Source organism: Lactuca virosa, chromosome 4 (assembly GCF_052849685.1).
Source record: "Lactuca virosa cultivar CGN04683 chromosome 4, Lactuca_virosa_CGN04683_v6, whole genome shotgun sequence".
Lineage (NCBI taxonomy): Eukaryota > Viridiplantae > Streptophyta > Magnoliopsida > Asterales > Asteraceae > Lactuca > Lactuca virosa.
Window position 1 is genome coordinate 54,234,651 of NC_136429.1, and position 14,844 is coordinate 54,249,494.

The following is a 14,844-nucleotide window of genomic DNA, read 5'->3' on the forward strand; positions in this document are numbered from 1 at the left end:
TGGAGAAGTAACTAGCTCCTTGAAGCTGATCAAATAGGTCGTCAATCCGAGGAAGTGGGTATCGGTTTTTGATAGTGAGTTTATTCAAGTCCCTAAAACCGATGCACATTCTGAAGGATTCGTCTTCTTTGACGGACAAGACCGGAGCTCCCCAGGGTGAGAAGCTTGGTCCGATGAATCCTTTGCTCAACAATTTTCTTAATTGACTGGATAACTCCTGAATTTTCGGCGGAAGCTAACCTGTAGGGGGAATTGGCAATTGATGTGGCTCCGGGTATGAGGTCGATTCGAAATCCAACCTGTCTTTCTGGGGGTATTCCCGGAAGGTCTTCAGGAAATACATCCGGAAAATCGCATGCCACTGGGATGTCTTAAATGTTGATTTCTTCTTTGGCTTTGTCTACAACAGGAGCGAGGAACGCATGGTTCTTCTTGTGCAGGCACTTCTGTGCTTTGATGCGCGAGATGTGACGGAGATTGACGTCCGGCTTATCGCCGTTAGATGATTAGGGTTTCTTGGTTAGGGAGGTGAAGGCGAACGGCCTTCTCATGGCATATAATGTCGGCATGGTGGGGTTAACCAATCCATGCCTATAATCACAATAAGGCTCCTAATATCTACTCGGCATCGAATTGATTGAGGATGAATGATTATTTAACATGAGAGTGCACCCTATATATAGATATATTTTTTTTTGGTTAATTCGTTTTTCCCATTAGCCATTTCCACCATGACGGCTTCGTTTAGCTTCTGGGGTTGTTGTTTTAGCAAGTGTTTGAATTTGTTACTAACGAAACTTCGCTCGGCTCCACTATTGAATAAGATGTAAGCGAAAGAGTTGTTAGGTGAGAACGTACCAGTGACAACCGTCGGGTCTTGGACTGCTTCACCTTGACCCAAGGTCAGGACTCTTCTTGGTCCTCTTGCTCCTTGATTGTTAGCCTTGGGGCAATTGCGCCTGAAGTGACCGGTTCCTCCACACCCATAGCAGGTGTCACTGGCCCCCGAATTGGCATTGTTGTTACTGTTGTTGCGATTGTTGTTGTTGTTGTTGCTTGGCTGTTGATTCTGTTGTGGATAAGTTCTACAGTATCTGGCAGTGTGACTCTTTCGGTTGCATCTATTACAATACGGCTTCTGACAGGCTCCCTTATGATGGAGATTGCACTTGTTGCATTTTGGAAGGCTTCCAGCGTATGGTCTCGCTGCTGTTGATGTAGTAGGTGTCATGGTCGTATGGACAGCAAAAACATGTTGTTTCTTCGAGGACCCTTGAGTTGGCTGTCCCTTTCTCTTACTCCCAGGCTTTTGCTTCCTACTCTTAAGCTTGGGGTTCGAAGTGCCTTGATAAGCTGTCACTTGTTGGTTTTCGTGCTCATTTCTTCGGCTGGAGTAGTCGATGCTATTTCCACCTCTGTTGGTGTTGTTTGCGTTGAGTTGTGCCATAACATCGGTTACAACAACTGTTACAGCCGCTTGGAATGTAGCAGAGTCCATCTGCAGGATTGGTGTCTCACGGGTGTGCTTGTTATTTCTGTGGGATGGCATTTTCCTGCTGCATGATGATAAGCCATATCGTAAGTAACCATCGTCATTCCTAGTTGTACTCTATAAATTTCGCGTTTTGTCGTATGATTCACATTGTTTCCATCTACATCTCTATGAGGTATTTACGGTAGTAGGTAGTCGCAGTTTTTGCACAAATTTTTAGTCTGTCCATAGAGTTTATAGATTATTTTGGTTTCGAGATCCTTGAGTAACTAGCGGTTTCGAGGGTTCGGTTGTGCGTGAGTATGTGAGTGCATAGAATCAATATGTAATAAAAGTAGGAGAACGCATAACAGAATACAACATCATGCGAAAAATATATAGCCGTTTTCATTAATGAAAACATTTCGGGTACATGAAAATTTGCCTACCTAAGGCATACAATACATGAAATGATGTAAAATACGACAGAGTAACGACTCCATGAGTAGTGTAATCACTTAATCATGTCGCCGATAGTACATATAGTAGGACACAACAAGGCATCCTAGCAGTAGTGGTAGTAGACGAAGTTAATCTTGGTCGAAACGTCAAGGGTCTGATAGGTGATCAAATGGCGAAGTGTCATGCCACACGGTCGGCGAACTCGCTCATCTCCCTATTGACCGTGTCCCTCTCATATTCTGCTAGCTCTGTGCGGCCTTCTGTTGCCCAGAGTTGCTGCCTGAGGGCGGCAACCTCCTCCTCCAATTAACGTACACGAGCGGCTAAATCCTCCGGTGCTGCGGGGTGGTCTGGTGTCGTCTCCGAAGTGGGAGGCTCGTTGGGGACTTCTATAATGTTCTCCCCTTCCTCCATTTCTTCCTCGGTTTCCCCGAAATCATGATTGGTCTCCACATATTCCTCAGGTCCTAGGCCTGGATCTTCTCCTGGAATCATGACAGGGTCTCCATCAAGCAATCCATTGGCCACTAGAGCCTGGTAGTAAAGAACACCTTATTGGTAGTCTTCCATGCTTACTGCGCGAGAAACGGAGGGGTAAGGGGTGTGTGAAGAGTGTATATAGATAGTATTTTCAAATACTCCTATAGTATTTTTAATTGTTTAAGTTTGGTTCTATAAGCTCTTTGGATAATTAGATGGTAAGTTTTTGATTCATTGTCCATCACGATTACTCCCGAACACATGTTGGTCGTATTTTGAATGAATGTAGTTGATCAAGCTACATTCACCCCCAATACGACTACATAACTGCCCGGGTTTAATAGCGATGTTCAAATCCTCCAAAGACTTTTAATGTTCTTGTTGTGTTATTACTCTAAAATGCACACATAAGTATGTATTTTAATTATTATGTTCAGAGTAGTTTAGTCCCATTGTATTTATAGTTGCATATCTTGTATAGTTGGATATGCCAGTTCACTATAAACAATGCTCGGATACCAACCTGTCACACCCCCGAACCAGACGGCGGAAACGTCCGAGGGCTCGTGTGACTATCAATTGAAATATCATCACAATGAATATACATGAAACATAACACAATCATCACCAAACATTACATATTACAACTGGTATTGTTCACATCAAGTATATTGTCTTAAGTTACATAATTCCAAAATATTAATAGTACGATGAGTGACATTACACAAAATAAATCCACACACTTGAAGGTTCTTCTGCTTAACGTTACCTGAGAATTCAAGTTATTTTGAAAACGGTCAACATATATAATGTTGGTGAGTTCATAAGCATGTTTGATTGAAAAGTTTTGTATGGTTCGTAAAACACCAGAAAATCCGATATTTTCTGTAAAGTAGTTTGAAGGTAATGTGTCAAAATCAAGTATTAATGCATGTGTGTTTGCTGCTTTTGGAATGTATAAATAACAACAATGTAATCCAGATAAAAACCCTGTATTTTCTGATGTAAGTAGAAGGTAATGTATAAATGTATTTCTCCCAGAAAATCCGGTATTTTCTGCTTATAAAAGTATCGTAATCATAAAATTTCCAAGACCGAGTATCGTTGTATGTATGTTTTTAGTATCGTCTAGATTTGTATGAATATACCGAAATCTTTGATGAAGTTAGTCTCTAAGTGAGCCGTTACAACCATGCTTGATAATGACTAATTCACCTGTCTTGGCGTTTTCAGGCGCCGGTTTTGATGTAGGTAAGGTTTGTCGCCCTAGACTGGCCTAGTCTAGCTGTAGCGAACAGCTAAGGCGTGGGAGTCACCCTGTATAGATCTATACACAAACTCCCGCTCTCCCTCCAAGAAACTTTGGTTATAACTACAGGCTACGAATGTACACTCAAAGGTGCCAACCGACAAGTTTCACTAGATCCTCAACTTTTCACGATTGTTATGTGTTTCACCATGTTTAATGTTTACGTGAATGTTGTATGTTTTCAAATCCAAAGGTATGTATATGAATGTATGAAGTTCAATAATTATGTAGAGGTATATCTAAGATCCACTAAGCATGTGATTTTTAGTCCAAGCCCAATTAGCATGTAAATGGACCACTAAGGCCCAATTCATATGTAAAAGGGTAATTTAGGCCCAATAGGCATGTAAATGGACCACTAAGGCCCAATAAACATGTGATCCATAGTTCAGACCCAAATTAACATGTAAATGGGCCGCAGGGCCCAATAAACACGTCATGGAAAATATTAGGACCCAATATAGACTTAAATGGGCCCTTAAGGCCCATTGGCCATGTAACGAGAGTATTAGGCCCAATAAAAATTGTTATCGATGTATTTCGTCCATTCGTTATTATTTCGTTGTTTGTTTTAGCTCGAGGTTTAGCTAGACAATAAAAATATCTAATTTTTGTAACAGGGACACTTTTGGCCCACTAGACCGAAAATATACATTTTAGTCACATATTTGGAAAATTTGACACTTTAGATCCCTTAAGACTAAAAGTCTTCAATTTATGGGCTTAATTCAAATATATTGACCATTTGTGGCCCATTTTGGTTAAAGTTTTACTTTCGGCCCCAAAATTCATAATTATTTACAATTTCGGCCCAACCAAATATAATTTAACATTTTTGACCCAAATACATCTAAATGAATCTTTTTGGCACAAATATGTAAATTTTGCTGTTTTCGACCCATTTCTACAAAAATTACATTTTCAGCCCATTTTTCATAAAAATGACAATTTCGGCCCAATTTAAAATAATATTTTTGGTCCAATTTCTACTAGAGTATCATCTTTAGCCCCTAATTCCGCATATTTACATTTTTAGCTCAATTTTGTATCAAATGACAATTTTTATCCATAAAAATCAAGATTTTTACATTTTAGGCCCAAGGGAACCGTAATGGCCCATATTATGGCCCATTATGCAAAAATTTTACTTTTAGTCCCCTTTAAAGTCATAAATATCATAAAGACCCATTTTTAAAAGAAAATGACTCTTGTGACCCTTATAAAAACCGTAAGTGGTAAAAGTTATCCCAACCTTTTGTTTACTTGTAAAAAATGATCCTTATACAAGATTTTTGTTTTGTTTTTCACATCTTAAGCATGTATAAAACCTTTATATTTGTAGTATGTTGACTAGTATGTTTTAGTTTATGATTCACACCCATTTTTGTTAGAGATTTCGAGATATGTCAAGCTTTTCTACATTTTCACAAGAATAACCAAGAAAATCACACATAACATGCATAAATACATAGATCTACACATAAATACTTGTATTCTCCCCCAAAAACATGTAAAAACGGAAAACAAGGGGGTATGAACTCACCTTTGCTTTGATGTTTCGGTTTTGAAGAAGAAATGGAAGAAGATGATGTGATTTTCGATCCTAGCAAGCTTCTTGAGGGGATTTTCGAACTTAGAGGTGTTCTATAGAGTTAGATCATGAAGTAAAGCTATGTAAGAAGGAGTTCTTAACATTAATATGGAAAGTAGATGTTTGTGTTTAATAACAACTTACCAAAGGTTGAAAAACTTGATGAAGATCCTTGAAACACAACCCAAAATTTCGAGATTCTTGATGGAAGAAGGAGGATGATCTTGAAAGTATTTTGGAGAGAATTTGAAAGTGTGTGTGTGTGTATGTGTTGCTAGCTCTCGGACATGAGTAGAAGAAGAGAGAGGTGAGGATGTGATGGATACCTAGATGCATGAGATGTATGGATTATTTAATGGTTAAATTGCATGGAAGTCCATCATGTAATAATGATGTGTCTAATGCTAGTTAATCCTCTTATTTCTTTTTTTTTAAATACTATATGGGCCGAGAATGGGCTAGGAGGAAAGAGGATGAAGAAATTTGGGCCTTCTCTTGACTTGTTCGAATTTATGAAGCCCAAAAATAATTTTTCGGCCCATTGGGCCCTTAGGAGGGTTCACGGCCCAATATGGTATAAAGGAATGAGTTTATGGCCCATTAGGGCTAATTAATTCATTTATGGCCCAATAAGGCTCCTTAGGGTTAGAATGAATCATTCTAGGCCCAAATGGTCCAAAATGTTATAGATTTATGAATTGGGTCCAATTAGAATCCAAATAGGGTTTCTAAGCCCAATATAGTTGAATTGAATGCTTATTGGTCCATTAGGCCCAATAAGGAAATCCTAGTCCATAATGAACTTGAACCAAGATCTCTAGGGTTTTCAACTCCCAGTTGACTATTTGAATACTTTGTATAGAGTTTTGAACTTTAATTGTGAATCTTGACTAAGTTTGTGGTCATAGAATGAACATAGTGTACGATATCAAGTTAGAGTTACAAGTATCATCATAGATGACGTTTACATGATCACAGAATTTCCTGGCAAAAATGCCAGTTGTGACACATAGATCTTAACATGGAATCGGTCGATGATTTAGAAGGCCAATTTTCAGATGAATACTTCCTTTAGATTGTAGTAGTTATGATGTTTTAAGTTTTTATTTCTTTTTAGGTGTTTAAGAGTACTTATGTTTGTATGTTTTTTTTCAAAGTTTGTAAGGTTGTAAGACTTTAAGTTTTTTAATTATTATTATTATTATTATTATTATTATTATTATTATTATTATTATTTCTAGCAATTAAAAAAATTGTTAATTTTAATTTATAAAAAGTGTGGGAACCCACCCCTCATAAATGATAAGATGTTGAAGAGGTGTGGCAAATGTACATGATGATGATGTGGCAGACAAAAAAATACAGCAAAAATGACATCACTTCTTCTAGTATGATATAACCCAAAGTAGTTCATTTGTTCTAATTTTATGTAATTATATATACATATTAATTTTGCATAGGCTTATGAACATTAACTGGTTGAGCCAATTACTGTTCATCAGCTTCGGCTAAAGGATGTACAATCATCGACTTCTTTTGTCTACCAGATCACGTGTTTTTCTCTCTTACTCTACCGTTTTCTACTCCAATGGAATATTTTCGCCTCTTCCTTGTGTCTCCGCTCTCTTCTTGTCATACCACTTCGTCGTTGCTATCTTAAAATGTTAGAAGATGACCACTGTTGCCTCCCCTGCTCGATTAACGGCTAATGTGCACAACGTAAACCTATCCCTTTAACCCACCACCGTCTTCGTCATACCTTGCCACTACGAATATAGAAAAGCTTAAATTGGATAATTTTTGACCATGGATACTTTTGTTTTCATCTTCAAATTTCCATTGTCACAATCGAAGATAGGGGTTTCTAGGGTTTTGAAGCAGATAGATATCATCCAACATCATCATCGATATGTACATGCGGCACCCCTGGATTGATTTTGAACCATAGGCGCAACACCACTGGATATAGTTTGATTGATTCAAGGTTTGGAGTCGGTCTAAGTAAAGTGCTTGAACTGTATATCCATTTGTTTTTGTGTTTTTGTAAGTGTACATAAAAATCTTTGTATGTATAGGTTTTTCCCTAATATCATTTTCTTGCGCCTTCTTTATCGATGTAACGACTTCCACTTTCAGGTTTCCAACTTGTGTAAAAGACATCCAAACCAACCACTTGTTATTATTTCTTGTTGTGTTTCTCTTTCTATTTTGGAATTTCTTTGCACGAAAGGTTTTTGTTTCTTAGCAATTTCTTTGTGTCAAAGATTTATGTTCTTTTAAGGTTGATTTTGCATAAACATGATGGTTATCTATCTGGATCAATGGTTGATTTTACATGTGATGCCAATGGAACTCCCATATTAGCAGTCAACATTTTACCAATTTATGTCAAGGTTTTCAAACATCACTGGATTTTAAACTCATACAAATACAATGAATATTCTGCCTTCAAAGATCATCATTTGAATTAACTTATTTTTGTAGGATCTAATTGATAACCCTAAATACTCATTGCATGTGGATAAAGATCCAGAGGATAAACCATATTTACTTATAACCATACATGGTGATATTGTTTCTGTAAGCCCACACATTCTCTAATTATTTTGAATTCTTTTAATAAATTGAATACTAGCATCCATATATCTTTTTACAAATTTAAAGGTTCCGAATGATTAAAGATATGTTATACGTACTGCATACTTAGATAAACATCATGATGCATTTTGGTGAATCTTTTCATAACCTAATACAATAATTACCTCATTTGAGTTTTATGTTGGCACAGAAGAGCCTTTTGTTGCTACCTCAACAATTGTGGTTGTTTTTTTTGCCATGCTAAGTTAAGGTGCCACTCGTATTGGAAGAATTTTCATGGATAAGATGGCTTACGAGTCAAATACATGATGCATCCATAATATTTTTTCAATTTGCATAACATAGAAAAATATCTTATAGTAATGTTTTGGGCAGCATAAATGGAGAAAATATATGTAAGCCTGTAGATTCGGGCTAGACATTTATGGTATAATATATAATCATAGCTAAAGATATAGTAGCCATAATGACTATCTCGGGGGTATAAGGAGCGCTTAAATCCAACTTCATATGAAGAAGTTATGTTTCTTCGAAGTTTCGTGATCAAACCGACACGGCTATGTGTATCATAAAAAGTGAATCAGAGATCGATTGCTTATTAGTCAAATTAATCTAAACGAAAGTCTTAGTAATCGTACAACCGAGAACATGTACATAGAGAACGTCCAAATCTGACTTCATATGAGGAATTTATGATTTTTCAAAGTTTCAGCGCAGCTGTGTTAACACAAAAATCGAAATTAAATGGTTGATTGTTAGGTAAAACAATTTAAAGGAGAGTTGAAGATCTCATGATTAAGAGTCTGTCGATATAAAGACAGTTGAGAACAGATGTCGTATGGAAGAGTTATGATTTTTGCATGGAATTTAACAGTCTAAGTTTGTTAAAAATATAACTTTAAAAATAAAGTGAAAATTAGTTGATAGAGTCAAAAAAAAGTTGTAGATCTCGTGGATAGCTACGCGTGGATATAAACAACGTCAAAAGCAGAGTTCGTATAAAGAAAATACGATTTTTCAAAGTTTTTAAAATTTGAGCGTGCCTGAGCACATGCAGTGCGCGGCGCCCAGTGACAAGCGGGTGTGGACCAACAGAAAGTTGACATGTGTCACAAGGCGAGAGAAATGAAGTGGCCGGAGAGCGCGGGACACAAACTTTTGCCCTATAAATAGAGCAACACCCCTCATTCATTATTCACTCCACTAGATCTTCTCTCTGGAAATATCTCTCTAAAAAATTTGAAATTCTCTAAGTACTTAGGGTATTTAAGTGTAACGCCCCAAAAAAATCAGGGGTAAAATTTTCATTTTTCATATAGCCAAACATTCCAAAACTTCGCTAATTAAAACAGTTATCAGAGTCAATCCCAAAATCATTCATTGCGGAAAAACATGGGTGTGTGCACTGCGATCAAGCCGGGCCCTTCTTTTCCAAACTGATGATATCTGAAACAATAAGCAAAACTGTAAGCACGAAGCTTAGTGAGTTCCCTAGAGCATACCCCACACCATCCACATAACCACATAATCCATATTAGCTATAACAGCTACATAAACCATATCGATCACATAAGGCATACATACAAACATATAGGGATGCCGTGGAAACCGTCCAAGGTCTTACTCTAGGACGTCGTGGGTTCCCCCCAGGGTCTTATACCTTCGTGTCATGGGCTCCCCCCCACATGGTCTTTACGAGGAATGCCATAGGCTCCCCTCATGATTTGATATCCAACTACCACGGGCTCCCCCCGGGGTTTTCCATGTAAATGACACAGAGTCACAAGCATACTACATATCACAGAACATAACTATCCTACTACATAACACATATATATAAACATATGAGGATGTCGTGGACTCCTTCCAGGGTCTTATACCTATGTGTCATGGGCTCCCCCACATGGTCTTAGCTATTTGCTATGGGCTCCCCCATGGTCTTTACCTGGTATGCCATGGGCTCCCCCATGGTCTAATAACCAACTTCTACGGGCTCCCCCCGGGTCTTCACATATCTAGTCAATAATATACTAGCACATCCACATATACATGCATATCATACATATCATTAGTGAATCCACAATAACACTACAACTAACTGAATGGGCCGGCCTTAGTGCCTTAGACCCATTGGTATGGTGAGGAGACTCACCTCGAATGCAGAAGCTTCCCGAATGACATCCTTAGCTGTTGCGCTGCCGACTTTCCGAGCTATCAATACCAATCAATATACCCAATTAGCAATTGGGTTTCATACTATAATCCCTAATCCATACATGGGGTAAGATGGCCATTCTACCATTGGCCCAGTATGATCCAATACTGAGGCCCAAGCCCAAACAAAATCCCAACACTATAATGTCCATAAATCCATTAATGGACCTGATCCACGAAGGCCCAATACCAAAAAAGGCCTAAAATACTGAATGGTCAACTCTAGTCAACTCCTGGTCAAGTCAAAGTCAACGGTCAAGGTCAACAGTCCATGTTGACCCAACTCGTCAAGTGCATCTAGAAACTCGTCGAGTTCCTTCATTGTTCAGAAAACTGGGTAAAACCCTAGCCAACTCGTCGAGTTGTCTTACCAACTCGCCGAGTTTACTTAGTATCCAGAAAACGGGAAAACCCGACCCAACTCGTTGAGTTGTCAGGGCAACTCGTCGAGTTTCCCCCGTCTTAACATATTCATCCCCTTTTCAGTCGAATCTAAAGCCCCAAACTACAGATCCAACCCCCTAGGGTTAACATACCACGTAAAGTTGCTAACTTTACATCCATGCAAGGCATCAAAGGGCTAAAACACTTAATCAAATCTTGTCAAGGGACCTAGAGCATGAAGGAGGGCCAAGACTTGATAAAGTTGGCAACTTTAAGTCCCCAAAGGCCCTGAGATGTCCAGATCTAAAACCATATCTTCATATCATGCTCAAAACCAAGAATGGTACCAAACTAGGCTAATAATGGCCATAAACTTTCATAGAAGGAGATCTAAGCAATAGAAGGTCAAGGTTTCGACTTTATACCTTAAAATGGTTGCCACACTGGAGGAAATCCAGGATCTACTACCTTCCACTCAATCCAACCTCTTCAAGCTTCAAGTTCCTTCCAAAAGATCACCAAGAATCACTTTCCAAACTCACATACACACAAAATGGGAGATGAGACACGATTTAGTATTTCTCTGGACAAGGGGGGTGATAAGGGAGGCTACAAGTGAGGATTAAGGCCTTTAAATAGGGTACAAACCCTGAAAATTAGGGTTTTCCTTCCCAGTGTCTACTCGTCGAGTTGGGGCCTTCCAACTCTTCGAGTAGATCCTTCATCCCGCGTCCAAAATGATCTCTACTCGACGAGTTGGAGCTCCCCAACTCGTCGAGTCCCAACCCAAAACTCTAAAAATGTTGAAAATTGACCAATACCTAAACCAAGCATTACATTAAGTGAAGCTTTGAGGTCTCTGAGAGCCCGAAAAGTAGAAGCTTTCGAGGCAAAGTTCCGCCAGTGCAATTTTTGGACTTTTATGAGGAAAATCTCTATAAGTTAAGCTACACTTATATTGATTTTATTGTAACTTATATTTATATTCATAGTCGTTGTTATGAATTTACAAATAAAATTTATCAGTAATTCCATGTTAAATGTTGATTCATCTACTTATGGGGATGATGTCTAGGCTAGATTTAGTGAAGTGTTTAAAGTGGTATTTCTAAATAGTATAGTCTGTATACCAAATGGACCCTACCTTTTATATGATCTTACCTGGTTATTCTTTACTTGATAGATCTTGATGTAGACAATGGGCTTGTTGAGGAATCTAGACTATCATTAGTCACGAGGAACATTACACTAAGACTTAGTATTAATCGTACTTAGGTCGCGTCAAAGGAAAAACCTAAGGTGTTAGGCGAAGCTCTGCCCAAATCACCGGTCATCGACCTAAGTCAGGTGAGTGTATAGCCCCTTTCATGAACATGACTTTAATACATGTATCAATTAAATTATTAAATATATGTCGAAAAGTTTATATGTGAGCTATATGCTTATTGCCTGGAATATGTGTTAGAAATGTATTTGATGATATACGATCTGTGAACCAGATATGGTTCTATATATGTTAAGATATATATATATATATATATATATATATATATATATATATATATATATATATTATTACGTGATAACAATAATAGAAGTATTAATGAGAGAAAGATAAAAGTATATTATTAGCTAATTACTATGTGTTAAATATATACGCTGAATTAGGATAGTGTTGCCTAAACATAGTTGGTATTGGAAGCCTAGTATATTTTCCCGTTAATAAGATAAGACTTATTATAGATGCTTAGTTCAATTACGTTTGACATTGGGTAGTCTCGTTTCGAGAATATGCGTAAGTTAGGAACAGAGAGTAGAATTATGTTCCATGACACTTTCAGGTGTTGATGGTACAAAATACATAGTGAAGTACAAATACTATTCCTTTTTGGATGACCATTCGTGGTGGGTCCAAATCAGGCAGCTATAATGGTATGTCTGGTCATCTCCCAAAGTAAGACGACAACACTTGATCATTTTAGATGGTCTTATAAATTATGTTGTTGGTGTGGGTTCATAACCCATAGATGTAGATGACATGGGATACCATATTCATCAAATACTCTGATAGCTCATGTGCCTTTATGATTTTTACCAGCAAAGGAAGCCACTAGTTGTGTAGTCAAACCCTTGCTCTAAAATGGTTTATCTTACCGACAGTCGTGGACTAGGATTTGTGAGGACCAGTTAGGGATGGGTATTTTTGGTTTATAGGTATCTAAGTTTGATACTTAATCTACTGGAACTTGATTAGGATGCTGAGTGATTAAGAGACAACCTGTAACGGTGTTCATGACCATTAGATCTTTACGTTGTAACTTATATATATATATATATATATATGTATTGATTATGTCATCCTTATGATTTTATTTGAGACAATCTTTGTTCTCAAAAAGATTTTATATACTGGGATTTTCAGCAAATGAAGTGTCATGATTTTTAAAGCGTAAAGAATTTTCTTTGTGGTTCTAAAAATTAGAGGATGTCGGAGTTGGTATCAAAGCATTAGTTTAAGCGAACTAGGAATAAGGATTCATACCTAGACTTAAACTTAGTGATTAAGTGATAATGGCGAGATATGTGTCTAGTATATTTTAGGTTGAATGCCTAAATAGACACAAGCACTAGAATATTTTAGGGTATAAGCCTTAAATAAAATTATGTGATAATAAAGTTATTATATAACATAACTTAGGTTGAATACATTACTTTCTAGGTAAATCACTAGCTTACTTTATAAGAGATACCTAATTTGCTAATATGTGTTAAATGATTTATAGCATGCCTTTGGTTACCTACCTAGATTGCTATTATTAGAAAGGGTCTATGTTTTGTTGCCGACCTTGATATGGAAACTTTATGTGTTCAGGCTTCTAAACATATAAATTAATGTATTAGAACTGGCATGTAATTTTTTAGAGTGATAAGGAGAATAATGCGTCTAAATGTAAATAAAACCTTCCTTATCATAATATACTCGAGATTCCGGTACACTGAATGATTGTTCTGGGGTACAGAACATCATGGTGAGAACATGTAGCAGACTAGGAAATAGTAACAGAGATCAACAACTTGAACCTCAATGTGCAATCGAGAGTGCATCAAAAGTCATGCCAGCAGTTGAACCAATCACGATGGAAGGAGTTCAAGCCATGATGTGGGTGATGCTAGTTGAGCGAATGGAAGAGACCAGACAAATGCTCCAAGAGAATAGGAGAGAATTTATTGCACCAATTATTGAACCCTGTGCTGAATAAAGTTCAGCCCAAAGAAGGAAGATGTAGTAAAGTTGTAAATCAAACTGAACCACGAAGGGTTTGGAGAAACAACATCAAAGAAGAGGTTGACAAAAATAGATGCAAGTATGAGGACTTCATGGCATCCTAACCACCAAGTCTTTCTGGAGAACCAAAACCAACGACAGTTATGGATCAGATCTATAAAATGGAAATGGTGTTTGAAACTTGTTACTGTAGCAACAAATAGAAAACAATCTTCACAACCAAACAACTAAAGACAGGAGTGTTAAGCTGGTGGAAACGATTGGCTAACACTATGCCAAAGGAAGACACAAGGCAGATGTCGTGGGAGGATTTCCTCGTGCAGTTAAAAAGGGAATACTGCTCAAAAAGATACATTTTCGAAGTAATCAAGGGTTTTCAAGATTTGAGGAATGGAAAGATGAGTGTTAGCAAGGACGTTCTAAACTTTACCGAGAAAATGAAGTTAATTCCTTACTTGGTTCCTATTGAACTCTCCAAGATAGAAAGATTTGCTAATAGACTACTAATGGATTTCGGTCAAATGGTGAAAGTAGCAACTACTTTGGAAGCAGCCGTCCGAGTTACCAAATCTCTTTAAGACTTGATCAAAGGAAAAACCACCATCCAAAGAATTAGGAAGCTGCAACACCAAATGTATCGTCGAACCCAAAGTGACGAGCAACGTCCAACTTTATGCAGGGCCACCAATAGTTCTCCCGTAGGTCTCAGTACATCTTTATTGCCCCCGGGTGAATGGAGAACTTGGAGTTTTGAGCCTCATCTATCAGTATCTGCTTGTTCCCTCCCATGAAAGGAACCCACACCCATCTGTATCAGGTCAATAAACCTCTACTATCTCGGGTAAAGATTAGAATCTCACCCAAAACTCTCTCATGCTTAGCATTCTCATCAAGAAGCACCACTTCCTAAGCATTTCCAATCATCTCGAGCAATAGGGTAACCATTAGCATTCGAAAACAAATCCCCCGAATTGGATCACTAGCTAGGTTTCGACTAAGAGCATCTAAAAACTACATTTGCTTTATCCAGGTGGTAAAGTATCTCGTAG